The following is a 16974-nucleotide window of genomic DNA, read 5'->3' as shown; positions in this document are numbered from 1 at the left end:
CCAATTACAGTTACATACTGTTTCCATTTCGTTATGTAGCAGAGTACACTGTCTAAATTATCTAAAAAAGTTTTATCATCTGAGTCAGGGGAATGGTAGATACATACTATGATAAGTTTCATTATATCACATATGATCCCGGTAATTTCAAAGTGTTTCTCTACACATGCCCAACCAAGATCTAGTTCTCTAAACTCTATTTCATTTGAAACATAGATAACAGTACCACCATTACGGTACTGAGATCTGCAAAAACTGTTTCCATATTTATAACCTTCTGGTACATAGTATTGTATTTGTTCTGGTTTAAGCCAATGTTCTGATATACATAAGAAAGAATACTTATTCTGTGGCAATGACTCATCCAGAATTTCAACTTTATTTTCAAGACCCTGAATGTTTAAAAATAGGATGTTGTTGTGACTTATCTGTGAGTTAGCAGGCTGGTTTTTCACATTTTTATTTTCTTCTTGGCTTGAAACCATAAAAAATTATCACTGAATGACACAGATGTATTTTTCCTTTGGCTCCTCCTTAAGCATTGCTGTGTTGCTGCTCCAGTCGTTGTTGGTTCTGTTACTGCTGCTGCTTCTGCTGATAATGATGGTGCTTCTGCTGTTTCACTTATTTCTGGTGTTTGTTGTTCCATAACTGCTGTGCCTTTCTGTGAATTATTAACATTTGGAGTGTTCACTTGCATTAATAAAATTTCACATTTGTCTTGGAGAGGTGTAGCTTCACTGATAGCAGATTTCACATTGGATTCTACAGGATACACACACTTCCTGTCCATGAGAGGTATGACTTTTCTATCATCACACTGCACATTTGAGATTTTATTTACAAGTTCTAAAATTTTGGTTACTATTACGTTTTTTCCCAGTACATTTAGATGGGAACCATGTGTTGTGTGAAATCTTTTCCCTAAGTTGCTGATGTTCACAAATGTTACATTTTCAAACCGCTTGCAAATATTTTGCATCTCTTTATTTGCAGTTTCAATTTCTTTATTTACACAAGACCATTCTATCAAGTCGTAACGGTGTGGCACTGAAAAAACAATAACATTTGTTCCTCTCAGCTCATACAGTTTTCTTTTTAGCGAGATTAAGAGATCGTTTTTTTCGTTCCTAGCTATATCATTTGATCCCGCCAGGAAGATGGAAAAGTCCTTTTTGCTCAATGAGGAAATTTTTTCTTGACTCATTGACGTAGCAGCACTGAATTTTGCTCCTGGTTTTATTGTACAGTTAAAACTAAAATTCTGACTACTTGTACGCCGAAATTCAGCGGCTGTATTTCGTCCTTGGCTGTCGGCATACAGTTCAATTTTACCGGTACTTGCTGTTCCGAGATTGCCTGTTTTCTGCCTATCTTTGCAGTAAGCGAAGTCTTGTTTGGCACTATTTATTATGTCTTTCTTGCTAACACATGTCGATATTGTCTCAGTAGAGCAGCTTAGCGGTGGAAGATTTTTCGTGAGCACTTTCGCATATGATCTTTCACTTAACTGCTGCTGAAATATTCCATGTTTTACCTTATTCACAAAGTCGTTTGATTTTCCACATGGTACACTCGCATTGTTAACTTCACTTTCACAATCCGTAGTCGAAAGAGCTTGAAAGTAATTTTCGTTCACTATATTTATGTTTCTTTCGCCGTTTTCTGTATCTTGTATTATCTGTTTGCGTCTTTTGTACTTCACTTCCGTCCAATTCTCCGACATATTCGTACTTTCATGGCGCGAGTTTTTCATGTTCCGTTCACTTTTTTCTTCTTTAAGTTTCTTGATATCCATCTTCAAGGAACTGATAATAAATTGTAAACTAGACACCCGTTCGCTGAGCTTTGTAATTTCATCCTTACAACTGTCACAATTTTTCTTTTTCACGGCAAAATTCACACTTTTTCTCGGATACGCACAACGAATTTGTACACTAGCCGCCATCTTAGATAATGTTTTTGTAGATAAGGCTATTTGCAGTAATTTAACCACGAAAAATACTATAAATGGTCTCTGTGATCATGAAGGGCAATTCCTCACTCTAAACCAAATGAATGTACAAAGAAAAGAAAATTTCATTTTTAAAACATTTAGGATTATAAACAGACACACCACTGAAACCTTTAATCAGCAATTGTGGCTTCTGGACTGGTCTCCTGTATATGCTACAGTTGATGTTAATTCAAAATTTAATATATTTATCAATGAAGTTACAAGCCATTTTGAAGAAGCATTTCATAAAAAATCAGTGAGAGAAAACCTGTTCAAATCTGGAAACAAGCCTTGGATTACTAAAAGCATCAAAATCTCTTGTAAAACAAGAAGAGAACTATATGCTGCAGCCAGGAGTTCAAATGATAACAGTAGGATTACACACTATAAAATCTACAATAAAGTTCTGAATAAGACCATTCAGGCAGCAAAGAACATGTGCTTGAAGGCAGAAATTGACAACTCGAGCAATAAAGTAAAAACTATCTGAAAATTTGTAAAGAAGGAAACGGGGAAAAATGCAGTTTATAGTGAAAATGTCCAAATCAAAATGAGGGTAATCTTGTTAGTGATCCAAAAACAGTTGCAGACACATTCAACAACAATTTTTTAACAGTAACAGAAAAAATAGGTTTACAAGGGTCCATGAAGCAAGCCATCAATCCTTTGAAAGCTAGAGTACCTGGTTCAGTACAACACATGAAGGTAAAAACAGTCACTGTTCAAGAAATTGAAAGAGTTATTAAATCCCTGAAAAGTAAAAACTCTGCTGGAATTGACAACATTTCTAACAAATTATTAAAATAATGCTCCAGCCATGTAAATATAGTCCTTTGCCACATTTTTGATGCATCACTTAAGCAAGGAATAGTTCCTGAGAGGCTTAAGTATGCAGTTGTAAAACCGCTGTATAAGAAGTGGGATAAGACAGATACTGTTAACTATAGGCCAATATCACTACTGACAAGCTTTTCAAAGGTTTTAGAGTAACTAATGCATGCCAGGATAGTTAAGCATCTCAGTGAACACAATAGCTTCAGCAAAAGTCAGTTTGGATTTCAGAAAGGTTTGTCAACAGAAGATGCAATATTTGCATTTACTGGCAGTCCCTTGGAATTTATCAACAAAAAACTGAAAGTGATTGGCATATTTTTTGACCTAACAAAAGCATTTGACTGTGTAAATCACCAAATTCTTTTACAAAAAGCTGCACATCTCGGTATAAGTGGTGCAACAGGGAAATCGCTCGACTCATATCTGTCAAACAGGAAACAAAAAGTTGTAGTAGATAATCAAGATGGTGTCCCAGTATCTTCAGAATGGGGTACCATCACATGTGGAGTGCTGCAGTGCTCAGTTCTGGGCCCCCTACTTTTTATTATATTTATAAATGATCTTCCTCTCTCTACAGAATATTGTAGATTCACCATTTTCGCAGATGACACTACACTACTTATTGATAATTCAGTAGATAAACTTGAGGTAACAGCAAATAAGGTTTTAAATGAAATGGTGAACTGGTTCAACATTAATGGTCTTATTTTAAATTACTGTAAAACAAACTACATTCAGTTCCACAAAACATCCAAAGACGAGGAAATATTTGTAAAGATAGGTGAGCAGACAATAACCAGGGTAGATTCCTCAAAATACCTAGGCTTGTATATTGATAGCAAACTGAATTGGTCAAACCACATCATGGATCTGTGCAAAAGACTAAGTTCAGCAACATATGCATTGTGCATTGTTTCTTCTTATAGAAATATGGAAACCATGAAGTCAGCATATTATGGTTATTTTCATGCAATTATGGCATTTGGAATTATATTTTGGGGAAATGAGCCACTGGCTAAAAAAGTACTGTGTGTACAAAAAAGAGCCATAAGGATCATGTGTGGAGTCCATCCTAGAGCCACATGCAGCAATCTTTGTAAGAAGCTTGAAATACTTACATCCACTGTGCAATATATATTCTCATTGATGTGCTTCATAAGGAAAGAAAAATCCATCTTTAAGCTGAATAGTGCATATCACAATCACAATACTAGAAGGAAACATGATATCCACCATGAACAGCCAAATCTAAGTATGGTGCACAAAGAAGTCCATTTCAGTGGCTGTAAGATTTTTAATGCCCTCCCTTCAAGAATTAAGTGTTTAGTAGATGATCTCCTGTTTAAAAAATCCTTAAGGCAGTTCCTATTGCAAGGATCATTTTATACATTAGAAGAGTTCCTGAACTACAGTGTTTAACATCTCTTGTATTGTAAATTGCAAATGTATGCCCAAATTTGTATTTGTAATACCAAATATTTTTATTGTAAACATATATTTCGCAATATTTATTTCTCTGTAACACTTATTATTTTGTAATCTTTATCTCTCTCTAAAATGTATTTTTGTAGTGGGACCTAAGTTACTGTTTACTGTTTTTTGTTTTGTAATCTCTATCTAACTCTAAAATGTATCTTTTTGTAGTGGGACCTAAGTTACTGTTTACTGTTTTTGTTTTGTTTTATGTATTACCATAAATTCTGGCCAAAAGCTTGTAAAATTGACACGTTCCATATCCTGTGATAGTGTAACAACATGGATCACCGGAACAAGAGATAAATAAATAAATAAAACAAGCAGCTAACAGAAAATAGAAACAAAATGAGAATGAAAGGAAAATACCAGGACATATTTCCCAGGTGCTGAAATTATAAGGAGTTTCCCAAGGTCCCATTCTTGGCACAGTCCTCTTCCTCCTGTATACAGGGTGAGTCACCTAACTTTACCCCTGGATATATTTCGTAAACCACATCAAATACTGATGAACCGATTTCACAGACCAAACGTGAGGAGAGGGGCTAGTGTAATTGTTTAATACAAACCATACAAAAATGCACGGAAGTATGTTTTTTAACACAAACCAACGTTTTTTTAAATGGAACCACTTTAGTTTTGTTAGCACATCTGAACATATAAACAAATAAGTAATCAGTGCCATTTGTTGCATTGTAAAATGTTAATTACATCCGGAAATATTGTAACCTAAAGTTGACGCATGAAACCTCCAACGTTCAGTTGAGTGTTGTAACAAACATGGGCCACGGTCGGCGAGCTGCATCTGCAGGGACATGTTTACGATGACGACCGTGCTTACGAGTGTGGCTGCAGTGCACTGTTGTGGTTTGGTCTAGCTGTCGCAGTGTCTGCATGTAGCGCTTGCTGCTATTGTTATTCTGCATTCGTCTCCGCACGCAGACCAACTATAGTACACCATGTTACCAGACGTCTGTGATAGTGTAGTGTTGTAGGAACTGTGACCATGGTGTATTCGAACTCTGAAAAGGCGGAGATGATACTCATCTATGGCAAGTGTCGACGAAATGCAGCTGAAGCCTGCAGGGTGTATGCAGAACAGTACCCGGACAGAGAGCATCTAGCGTGCCGCACATTGCAAAACATCTACCGCCAACTGTATGCAACAGGTATGGTCGTAGCATGCAAATGGGTCCGTAACAGGCCTGTCACAGGAGAAGCGGGTGCAGTTGGTGTGTTAGCTGCTGTTGCCATGAACCCACACATGAGTACATGGGACATTGTGAGAGCTGGTGGACTGAGTGAAAGTAGTGTCATGCACATACTGCAACATCACCGCTTTCACCCATTTGATGTTTCGCTACATCAGCAATTACATGGTTATGACTTTAATCATCGAGTGCAATTCTGTCAATGGGCATTAACAGAGAATGCGTTGCAGTTCTACCTGTTTACCGATGAAGCAGGTTTCACAAACCATGGGGCAGTGAATCTACGGAACATGCGTTACTGGTCCGTGGACAATCCTCGCTGACTCAGACAGGTAGAGCGACAGGGACCGTGGACTGTAAATGTATGGTGCGAAATCATTGGCGACCACCTCATTGGTCGTCACTTCATTGCAGGGGCCCAAACAGCTGCAACATACATCGTGTTTCTACAGAATGATCTGCCAACGTTGCTCGAAAATGTCCCACTGGAAACGCGTCGACGTATGTGGTATCAGCATGATGGTGCACCTGCACATTCCGCAATTAACACTAGGCTGACCCTTGGCAGGATGTTCGACAGGCGTTTCATAGGACATGGAGGACGCATAAATTGGCCAGCCCGTTCTCCTGATCTTGCACCTTTCGACTTCTTTCTGTGCGGTATGATAAAGGAGAATGTGTACCGTGATGTGCCTACAACCCTAGAGGATATGAAACAACGTATTGTGGCAGCCTGCGGTGACATTACACCAGATGTACTGCGGCATGTACGACATTCATTATGCCAGAGATTGCAATTGTGTGCAGCAAATGATGGCCACCACATTGAACATCTATTGGCCTGACATGTCAGGACACACTCTATTCCACTCCGTAAACGGAAACCACGTGTGTACGTGTACCTCACCCCTCATGGTAATGTACATGTGTGTCAGTGAAAAAGACCAATAAAAACGTGTTAGCATGTGAACGTAATGTGCTGTTCCAGCCTCTTCTGTACCTAAGGTCCATCACTGTTCCCTTTGGATCCCTACGTAATTCGGTGCTCTCCGATACACACGATTGAACAGCGGAGGAGTGGTACTCAAGCGTCAACTTTAGGTTACAATATCTCCGGATGTAATTAACATTTTACAATGCAACAAACCGCACTGATTACTTATTTGTTTATATGTCCAGATGTACTAACAAAACTAACAGGGTTCCATTTTTTAAAAAAACGTAGGTTTGTGTTAAAAAACATACTTCCGTGCATTTTTTTATGGTTTGTATTAACCAATTACACCAGCCCCTCTCCTCACGTTCAGTCTGTGGAATCGATTCGTCCGTATTTGATGTGGTTTACGAAATACATCCAGCGGTAATGTTAGGTGACTCACCCTGTATAAATGATCTAGACCTGAACACTGAGTTACAAACAAATACTTTTCTTGCAGTTGAAATAAGCATGCTTATTACAAAACATATCCTAAGTCAACTACAAATAGTATAGAGCTTAATAAATTTTACCTAGAGCAGCCAAACTAAATGGATGGATGGATTGTTTGTGGGAATAAGCTGTTGATTAAAAACAAATAAATAAATAAATGAAAACTAAGCTTTTTTAAAAAAAATCCACACCAGTGTGGCAATAGTCTACATCTTCTTTAGAAATAAAGTTTTTGAGCATTTGGTTTATAAATTGCTTCAAGCAGCATTCACATAGGAACAAAATAAATCAAACACTAAATAAAATATGTTATAGTATACATTTACTTTCTGCTAAAACAAGTTTTCACACTGGCTGAATTGCCTACTTTGCCCAGTCTTACAGTATCATGGAATATGGAATCATATTCTGGGATAATATGCCGCTTAGTTGAATCATGCCCTTAATTCAGAAAATAACTGTAAAAGCAATGCAACATGCTCAAAAACAGTTTTGCAAACCCCTCTTTCAAAAGTTGTCAGTCCTTCCACTTCCATGTAGGTATTTTCTAAAGTAAAAGCTCAAGTCTGTGACACAAACCTGTGACTGGGCTATTGGCCTGTTTGCATGTAGAGTGATACCTTTCTTCATTGTGGCACTAGGAGGAGGAGGGTAGCAGGCCCACTACCTCAGCTACCTTTCACCTCTGGGAAGATCCCCAGTACTCATCTGATAGCAGGCTGAGTGGAACTGGGGCCATCATGGAGGGACTGGAATGAGTAAAAGTACCTGTCCCTATCTAGGATTTAAAATGAGGCCCCCAAGGCCACATGTATATACAAGAAACTTGTAAATATGTTAGAAGGACTTCGCTAAGAAAGACATCATGGTTGTAGTGAGTGGGCTGAGCAATAGTACTGGCAGAGATCGTGGGTAGAATACAGAGCATGACCTGGTAAAGACTACACCAGCATTGAGGCATACCAATGTAGATTTTGTACCTATTTTGAGATGCCATGACTGACATCACTTGAAATTTTCTGTCAGGAAAGTTAATTTGAAGTTGGACAGCTGCTTACGTCAGGTATAGAGTCACATATTGATTGGCATGGTTCCTGTTCATTATTCTAGAAGATGGGGTTATACTAGGCAACACATTCATGTCAAAAGGAAACGGAAGGGTAAACTGCCTGGACTAGTAGCAGAAAACCTAGTAGTGATGGTGGGGGCAAGCACTGTTGTGAATGGTTGCAGGTATCAGGAACAGGTAGAAAACAGAAAGAAATACAATTTTATGGAGGAGCTTAGGACTGAAACAAATCTTCAAATGAGAAAGAATCTTAACAACATAAATCTGCCATACTGCACTAGTACAAATTGCTGTTAGTTAAAAATTGTCGGCAACTGACAGATATTTTATTTCCTCCCAATTATATCTGTCTCTGTGAAATGCCGCCTATCTTTATTGCATTGGAATATTTGAAGACTAAGAAGCAAAATTAATGAACTACTAATCAACATCAATGAATTAAAATCATCAACCCCAGTTGACATGATCTGCTCCTCTGAACATTATGTGCCCACTGGTATGAATCGGTTGTATGTTACAGGATCTAGCCTAGCATCTCTCTTTTGTAGATCAGAAATGGAGAAAGGAGGAGTTATCATATTTATAAGTAATTGTCAAAAATTTAAGAGCATAGACCTTAATAAATTTTACCTAGAGCAACATATGGAAGCATTTGCATCAGAAGTAGAATGTCATAATGAATATACCTGGACTTGCAAGTAATTTTAATCATTAGCACAGTCTTGTTTGGTGGCATATTAGATCATAGTTTCATGAATATGTTACATTTATACACTTCACTCAGTCACTGATTCATAAGGACATGAAGTTAATGTGTTATTAAATATGCAGAGACTAAGTACATGTTATTGTTAACCCATGACTGACTAAACATGATGTGTACTTTTCGATAACTAAACCATAAGTACCTGATATACTCTAGTGACATAGACATGTTGACAGTTTAGCTGTTGGCCAACTACTGACAGAAGAATTGTCCTGTACAACTACTTACAGATCTGCATAAGAATAAAAATCAAAATCTGTTACTATACTTTAATTTGCAACAGTGAAGTGAGCAAAGTCAGAGAAAACAAATTTATAATAAGCAAAACAATAACTCTGTTTAACTATGACCCAGATGAGGAGAAAATTAAGAAAATAATTTATTTTTCCATGAAGATTCACAAAACCCAACAAAGATCACTAAAAAATGAAAATTGACTAACTAACAAGTTTTTGTGGTGTAAGTAGACACTCTTTTTAATCAGAAAAATCTGAGCTACCAAATAACAGAATTGGGTTTTATAAATAACCATTACTTAAGGTTCAAATATTCTGGGACATGAGAAATTTGATTATGAATAATTTTTGAAATAGAATGTTTTCGGAAAAGTAAGATGTTTATGGAGAAGAGGAAAATGAGGATTTTCAGATGAGATCTACCAATTTATACACAAAAATTTATTTGTTCATTAAGAATTTAACTCTTTGTGCTTCTTCAAAATCTTAAATTATGAATATACTTTATGAAAATTATTCCTGGGTTCACTAATTAGACTGTGGTCTTCATTAATCAGTAAACTACACAGAGTGATATGACTTTCTCAATTTCTACTTCAATACGAAAGTACATAATTTGTGTAACAATAGTATGTGTGCCATTTGTAAAACTGGATCAAATGAAGAAAAACATTACATTGTTGTCAGAAGTAGTTCAGTAACAAGTAGGATGATTTCACCTTGCTCTGTTACATGTTTATAAATTAACTTGGAGCTCTATCAACCTGCTTAACATCAAGAAGCAAAGAAATGGTGGTTGCTACTGATTTTAATGTAGATGTTCTTAAAAACTCTTCCAGTAAGAAATTATTGCAGTCAGTAGTATTATCATTCAACTTAGCTCCTACAATACACTTCCTAGCTAGGAAGCTAATAGGTCAAAAACAGCCATTGATAATATCTTTACAGAAAGTTCTAATGAATAAAGTTATACATCAAATTGATAGTCAATGGCCTCAAAGAGTTTGACCTGCAGTTCCTTTGTTAAATGTTAAAACTGATCAGAATAAATCTGCTAAATCTAAATTCAAGAGAGTAGTCAGCATGGGCATCCACATAAATTTTTTCAAGATGGGGCAAGATTCAGAACTTGCCAGTTTTTGTATAATTGCTTTTATGAGTTTGAAAACAAGTTGTACGGTAAGAATAAAATTTGACAAGAAATACATAAAACTTATTCTATCTCAAAACTTGGTAGTTATTTACTTATTATTTTTGAGGTGGGTTGCTTAAGGTAGCTAATTAGTAAGCATATTTCAATATTATATGCAAAGTACAACTATTTACATTATTAATGTGAATATTACATTCTCATGTGACTGAATCCAGGGGATCCAGTAAGTTACAAAATAAAGGTAGAGAATATTCACATACGCAATTTGTTCCTAGATCTATTAGGTTGAATCTGAAAATTACAGATCTGGAATAGGACAAAAATTCAGAATGACTGAGAACACTCTGCTGGATATCAGCTAAAATATCACATTAATAAGTGTTGAAGACCGTTCAGGATAGTCAAGTGTTTCAGCGTGCTGCTTCTGGGATTCAGGGAGCATGCCAGCCACGGATTGTATTTGCCCAGAGGATTAACGATGATAGCCAGTGTTCTGGTCAGCCTATTTATGGCACTGTGTTGCATCCGTAGACTTTGAGAATGTCCCAGTTATGGAGAGAATATTTTCTCAAACTTGAAATTTACACTCCCCCCTACCCCTCTTCCTTTTTCCACTGATGTGTTTCAGCTTAAATATATATGTAGAATATAGCATGGCTGCATTTTCCAGTGTGTAAAACTGATTACAGAATCAGCAAGGAGATTCAAAACATTATTTTGACTGGCCACAGTTCTTATTGTAGATTAGATCTGTGCTGAAACTGCAGTAGCATTAAGGAAACAGCTTAATTTACCATGAACAGAGTAACAACTAAGAAAACCCAAGATGTGTAGTGACTGCTAAAGCTGTGATGTTTTCTGGTGTGATTGGCAGTGTTAAATCTGTAAGTGAGTGGAGTCGTAGATTATGACTGCACCAACCCCATATTGAGAGGCGTCCGTGGCAAGAACAAGATGTTGGCAAGGTTGATAAGTAGCCAAGCATGGGGCGTGTTTCAGCATAGTCTTCAATTTTTGGAAAGCCGCATCGCATGACGCGGACCAGTGAAAAGGCACGTTTTTATGCAACAGGTGATGCAACGGCTGAGCCACCGAAGCAGAAGATGGCAAAAACCTGTGATAGTATGCTATTTTCCCCAAGAAGGCTTGCAGTTCCTTAACAGATGTAGGGCGAGGAAGGGCATCGATCGCAGCAACAGTTTGCTGAAGCGGACGAATACCATCCCGAGAGAGTTGAAACCCCAAGTACATGATAGATGCATGAAAAAAATTTTGATATCTGAAGATTACACTTAAGACCGGCAGTCTGTAAGACATGAAAAAGTGTGCAGGGATTCTGAAGATGTTCTTCAGTGGTGGAGCCAGTGACAACAATGTCGTCCATGTAATTTACACACCCAGGAACAGCGAGCAATAATTGTTCCAAGAATCGCTGAAAGATAGCAGGGGCACTGGCAACGCCGAATGGCAATTTTTGGTATTGATAGAGGCCGAAAGGTGTGTTAAGGACCAGAAACTGCCGGGAAGCAGCGTCAAGAGGAAGTTGATGATGAGCTTCTGGCAGATCAAGTTTAGAAAAAGACTGGCCTCAAGCAAGTTTAGTGAACAATTCTTCAGGTCGAGGCATAGGGTGTTGATGAGGCATTGAGCATTTACAGTGGCTTTGAAATCGCCACAGAGATGAATATCACCTTTGGGCTTAGCAACGACAATGACAGGAGAGGACCACTCACTGGAAGTGACAGGAAGCAAGACCCCTGAAGCAGTGAGACGATCCAGCTCCCATTTGACCCGATCACGAAGGGCCACAGGAATGGGCTGGGCCCAAAAAAAATTAGGCCAAGCAGTGGGTTTGAGTGTGATATGAGCTTCAAAGTTGTTTGAACGGCCTAACCCAAGAGAAAAAAGGGACGAAAATGTTGTCGACAAGGAATCAAATTGAGCATAAGGAATAGCATCAGAGACGATATTGACAGAGTCATCTATGGAGAACCCAAAAACACGAAAGGCATCGAAACCAAAAAGATTCTCCACATTACTATGGTCAACCACAAATATGGGAACAGTGCAAACGACAGATTTGTAAGATACCTTAGCATCAAATTGTCCCAAGAGAGAAATCTTCTGTTTATTGTAAGTCCGTAATTGCCTAGTTACAGGTGACAGGATTGGAGAACCCAACTGAAGATATGTCTGAGAATTGATGATAGTGGCAGCAGAACCCATATCCACCAGCTTGCGAACATCCCGACCAAGTATTTGGACAGTGAGGAATAACATCCCTGAAAGGCAAGAAGTACAATTGACAGACAACACAGAAGTAGAATCAGCGTCCTGTTCATGAACATCAGGTATGCGGTTGGATTTGCAAACGAATGACACATGACCCTTCTTTTTGCATTTGTGACACACGGCCCAATGTTGTGGACAATCATCTCGTGAATGTTTCGTAAAACACCGCGGACATGAAGGAAGTTGCTGTGGGGTTTGCTGCAGTTTCTTAGAGGTTTGTTTACAGTTAGGCCGAGGCTGTGCCTGGGAGGATACTGTGGCCATGTCGGCTGCCAGGGACACGCCACACGCTTTGTCAACAGTGCACAGAGGTTGTACATCCCCAACGTCACCCCATGCCTCTATTTGCGCTCCAGCGGCGCGAGAAATTTCAAAAGACTGAGCAATGGATAGGACTTCATCTAGAGTCAGATTTTCCAACAGAAGGGCATGTTGCCTAATTTCTTTGTCGGGCGCCGACTGGATAATAGCATCCCGTACCGTGGAACCGGCATAGGATTCGTTGTGAACGTCAGTAACAAATTGACACTTTCCACTGAGGCCGTGAAGTTCAGCAGCACAATTGCGATAGGATTGATTTGGTTGTGTTTGACAATGATTAAAGGCAACACGAGAGGCTACCACATGCATATGCTTTGGAAAATATACGGACAGAAGTGAGCACATTTCAGCAAAGGACAAAGACGCAGGATCTTTCAAAGGAGCCAATTGCGACAACAACCGATACATTTGAGGTGAAATCCATGAAAGGAACAGAGACTTACATGTTGAAATGCCAAGAAGTGCTGTCGAAGATGTTTTTCGTAATCAGACCAGTCTTCCGCCATCTCGTCGTAAGGAGGAAAATGAGGTAGAGACAACGATGAGAGACGCCCCGCATTGGATGCCGCCACAAAATCATGAATCACATTTGTGAGAAGCATTTGCTGTTCTATGAGACTTGCAGTAGTTGCTCTAAAGTAGCCATGGAAACGTATGGGTCGACGATGAAAAAGAAAAATTCACCACCTCGTCGCCAATTGTTGTAACTTCAAGTTGAACAAATATATTTCGAGGACGACACAATACATGTAAGTCACAGATCAAGTAAACAAAGTAAGATGTGTGTACACTTTAACAGTGAAATCTGAACTGAGTCCGAATCTAGCGGCCGCTGGCTGGCTGGCCGCCTAGGTGGCACTGTTGCTGCGTGGCTGGCAGACAGCGCCACATGTAAAGGACACACGTAACTGGGCGGTGGCACTTTGAAAGATCGGTGAGCCACAACAGTACTTCTGACACAATGAACAATTCCTAATTATTTCATCAAGGTCTGCTGCATAAAAGCTGTAACCAAGTTCAGTATGTAACATTCCTTTCCCTGCATTCAAAATAAATCTGTGAAATCTAAACTGGCCATCAACTATTAATATTTCAGAAATTGTATTAAAAGTGACTAATATCCAACATTAAATACTGTGTGGGCCATATTATTGCAACTATCCTTCTGTCACCAATGTTTTCAGAGATCGTGAGAGGAAATGCCAGTTAACGAGAGCACTGAAGCAAGTAAAGTGAATCAGTTATAATCTGAAAAATGTTTTCACTGAAAGCCAACCCAGATTAGCTCAAAGTCTAAAAAGAAGCCGTAGAGTACTCAAGGAGTAAAGATATCTTAAAAGATGAAAAATAAACTACAACAGTAAGTCAGAAACAGCTCTGATGTTGATGCCATAGCTCAATACAAGATATACTGCAAAATATTGAAATAGTAGTACAGACATCAAATCAGATGTGTTATGAAGGAATGATAGTCACATCAGATAATGTAATAAAGACACTATGGGACATAGAACAGGACCAGACTGTTAGAACCAAAGATAAAAAGGAGTATATAAAATTTAGAGTAAATGATTTATTGATGACGGATATGTGAAGTGTTTCAAAACTTTTTAGCAAGCATTTCATAACAGTTCCTGAAAAGATGGGGTTATGATATTCAGTAGAAGCTGACACTGAATGTCTCAGATGAGTAATTTCAAATAACTACAGTAATATGAACATGACCATCACTACACCAATAGAAAAAACGTCCACCATAAAATCTTTGAAATCAAAAAGATCCAGTGGTTGTGAAAAATACCAGCAAAATTTTTGAAAAGTGGCCATCTGAGTTTAGTAATACAATAAGCTACTTGTATAACCAGACACTTATGAGTGGAGTGGAATATTTCCTCAATGTATATGCTGAAGTTAAACCTTTGTTTAAAATGGAGTTAAAGAAATACCATCAAATTTCCATCCAATTTCACATTTGTCACCATTCTTGAAAATCATAGAAAAGGTAATATACAAAAGGCTTTTCAACCATCTGACAGCAAATAATATACATACTGTCAAAGTCACAGTTGAGATTGCTAAAGGGCTCTAATGTTGAAAAGGCTATCTACACATACAGTGAGAATATACCTAAGTAATTAGACAATAAATTAACAGCCACTGGTATGAACTGTCAAAGGCATTTGACTACGTAATTCACAAAATCCTTTCAAGTAAGTTAGAGTGCAGGAAACAGTGTAACAGGAAATGCTGCAAAATGGTTCAAATCATATATCACTGTCCACAGCTTGTGGTATTGTGGTAGCATTCTCGCTTCCCGTGCACGGGGTCCTGGGTTTGATTCCCGGTGGGGTCAGGGATTTTCTCTGCCTCATGATGACTTGGTGTTGTGTGTTCTTCATCATCATTTCATCATCATTGACTCACAAATCGCCGAAGTGGTGTCAACTAAAAAGGACTTGCAATATGGTGGCCGAACTTCCCTGCATGGGGCCTCCTGGCCAACAATGCCATATGATCATTCATTCGTTCATATATCACTGATAAGAAACAAAGTGTGTCAGTATGAAAGAGTCATGTCTTAAGTAATTAGGTATCATCCAAATGGGAAATAATTATGTATGATGTCCTACAAAGTTTCATCTTAGTGCCCTGACTTTTCCTTGTGTATATCAATTACCTTTCATTGAATGAGATGCCAAGTTAGTTTTGCAGATGTTACAAACATTGCATTAAGTAACATATCAAGTGTAGTCTTAGAAGGGTAAGTTAATGAAATTTTTATGTACAATATTACATGGTTCCTAACCAATTGTTTGTGGTTAAACTTTGAAAACACACACTATATGCTGTTTAGAATGTGTTAAGAAGTTTCTTCCCCATTATATACCTTCAATATTATTACAGGCAAACAGAATAAGTTAATATTGTTAAATTATTGGGATTAAAGCTTGGTAATAAATTCAACTGGCAGGAGCATACCACAGAACAGGTGAAGTGCTAAAAAATCTGTATTTGTTGTGCAAATGTTGGCAGACATAGGAGATATGAAAAATATAAAACTAACATACTTTGCATGCTTTTGAAAATGGGGTCATTTTCATGGAGTAACTCATCACGTCAACCTAAAATTTTCCAAGTCCAAAAAATGTATTATAAATCATTTGTAGTCTGAACTCGAGAGGCCTACTTAAGGAACTGGTGATATTAAGTACTGCTTTCGAATATATTTATTGCTTAGTGAAATTTGCAATTAAACTGCAGTTTGGAAGACCTGTGTAATAATTTCACTGATTCAGAATCACTTATCACAAAGTATTATGATTTGTACAGAATGAAAGGCAAACAAAAGTAGATCAGTATCCCTTAGGATAAGGCACCTAAATGTGCAATATCTTAAAAATAAGCTCAATTTCCTTAAGTGTTTGTGGATGAGCACTCATCACACCTGTTAGTAATAACAGAACATGGACTGAAAATAAATGAAACTGAGCATCACAATTAGATGGTCATGTATTAACATATAGTTACTGCAGGCAATGACACAAAATATGTTTAAAAGAATCTCATTTGCTGAACAGAACACAAAAGAGGGAGCAAGTGAAATGGCTAGTTATGTGGCTTATATAAATACACATTGGACTGGATTAGCTAATGATAAAGGACTATCTTGATAGACTTGACAAAACCATTAGGCAGACAGGCACCACTGACCTTAGTATAACTGGAGACCTAAATATAGACCCAAACTCCAGTAGTATAACCTACATGAGACTATCAGGGATATTAAATTCATAGATAGTCTGCAAAAATCAGCAGAGTCATGTAACTGGGGAGGTATCAGGAATGGTGTAGCACAGGGTTCAGTCTTAGCTTCCTTATTGTTCTTGGTATTTATTAATGACTTGCCACACTATATTAATGAAGATGCAAAGCTAATTATTTGTGCTGATGATGCAAATACAGTAATCACACCCAACAAACAAGAATCAGCTGAGGAAATTGTATACAGGGTGATTCACTAACTATTGTCACTTAGAATAACTCTGAAAGTATGATAAGAGCTGAAAAGTTTGTGGGACAAATGTTGCATGAGAAAACGGGGGCCATAATCTAATGTTGGTTTTTTATTGCTTGGTGGGGTCACTTCAGAGATATGATGGTCAACTTTGATTTTTTAAATGGGATGCTATAGTT

The sequence above is a fragment of the Schistocerca piceifrons genome, chromosome X (genome assembly GCF_021461385.2).
Source record: "Schistocerca piceifrons isolate TAMUIC-IGC-003096 chromosome X, iqSchPice1.1, whole genome shotgun sequence".
NCBI lineage: Eukaryota > Metazoa > Arthropoda > Insecta > Orthoptera > Acrididae > Schistocerca > Schistocerca piceifrons.
The sequence above is the reverse complement of the archived record's forward strand: the minus strand, read 5'-3'. Positions refer to the sequence as shown.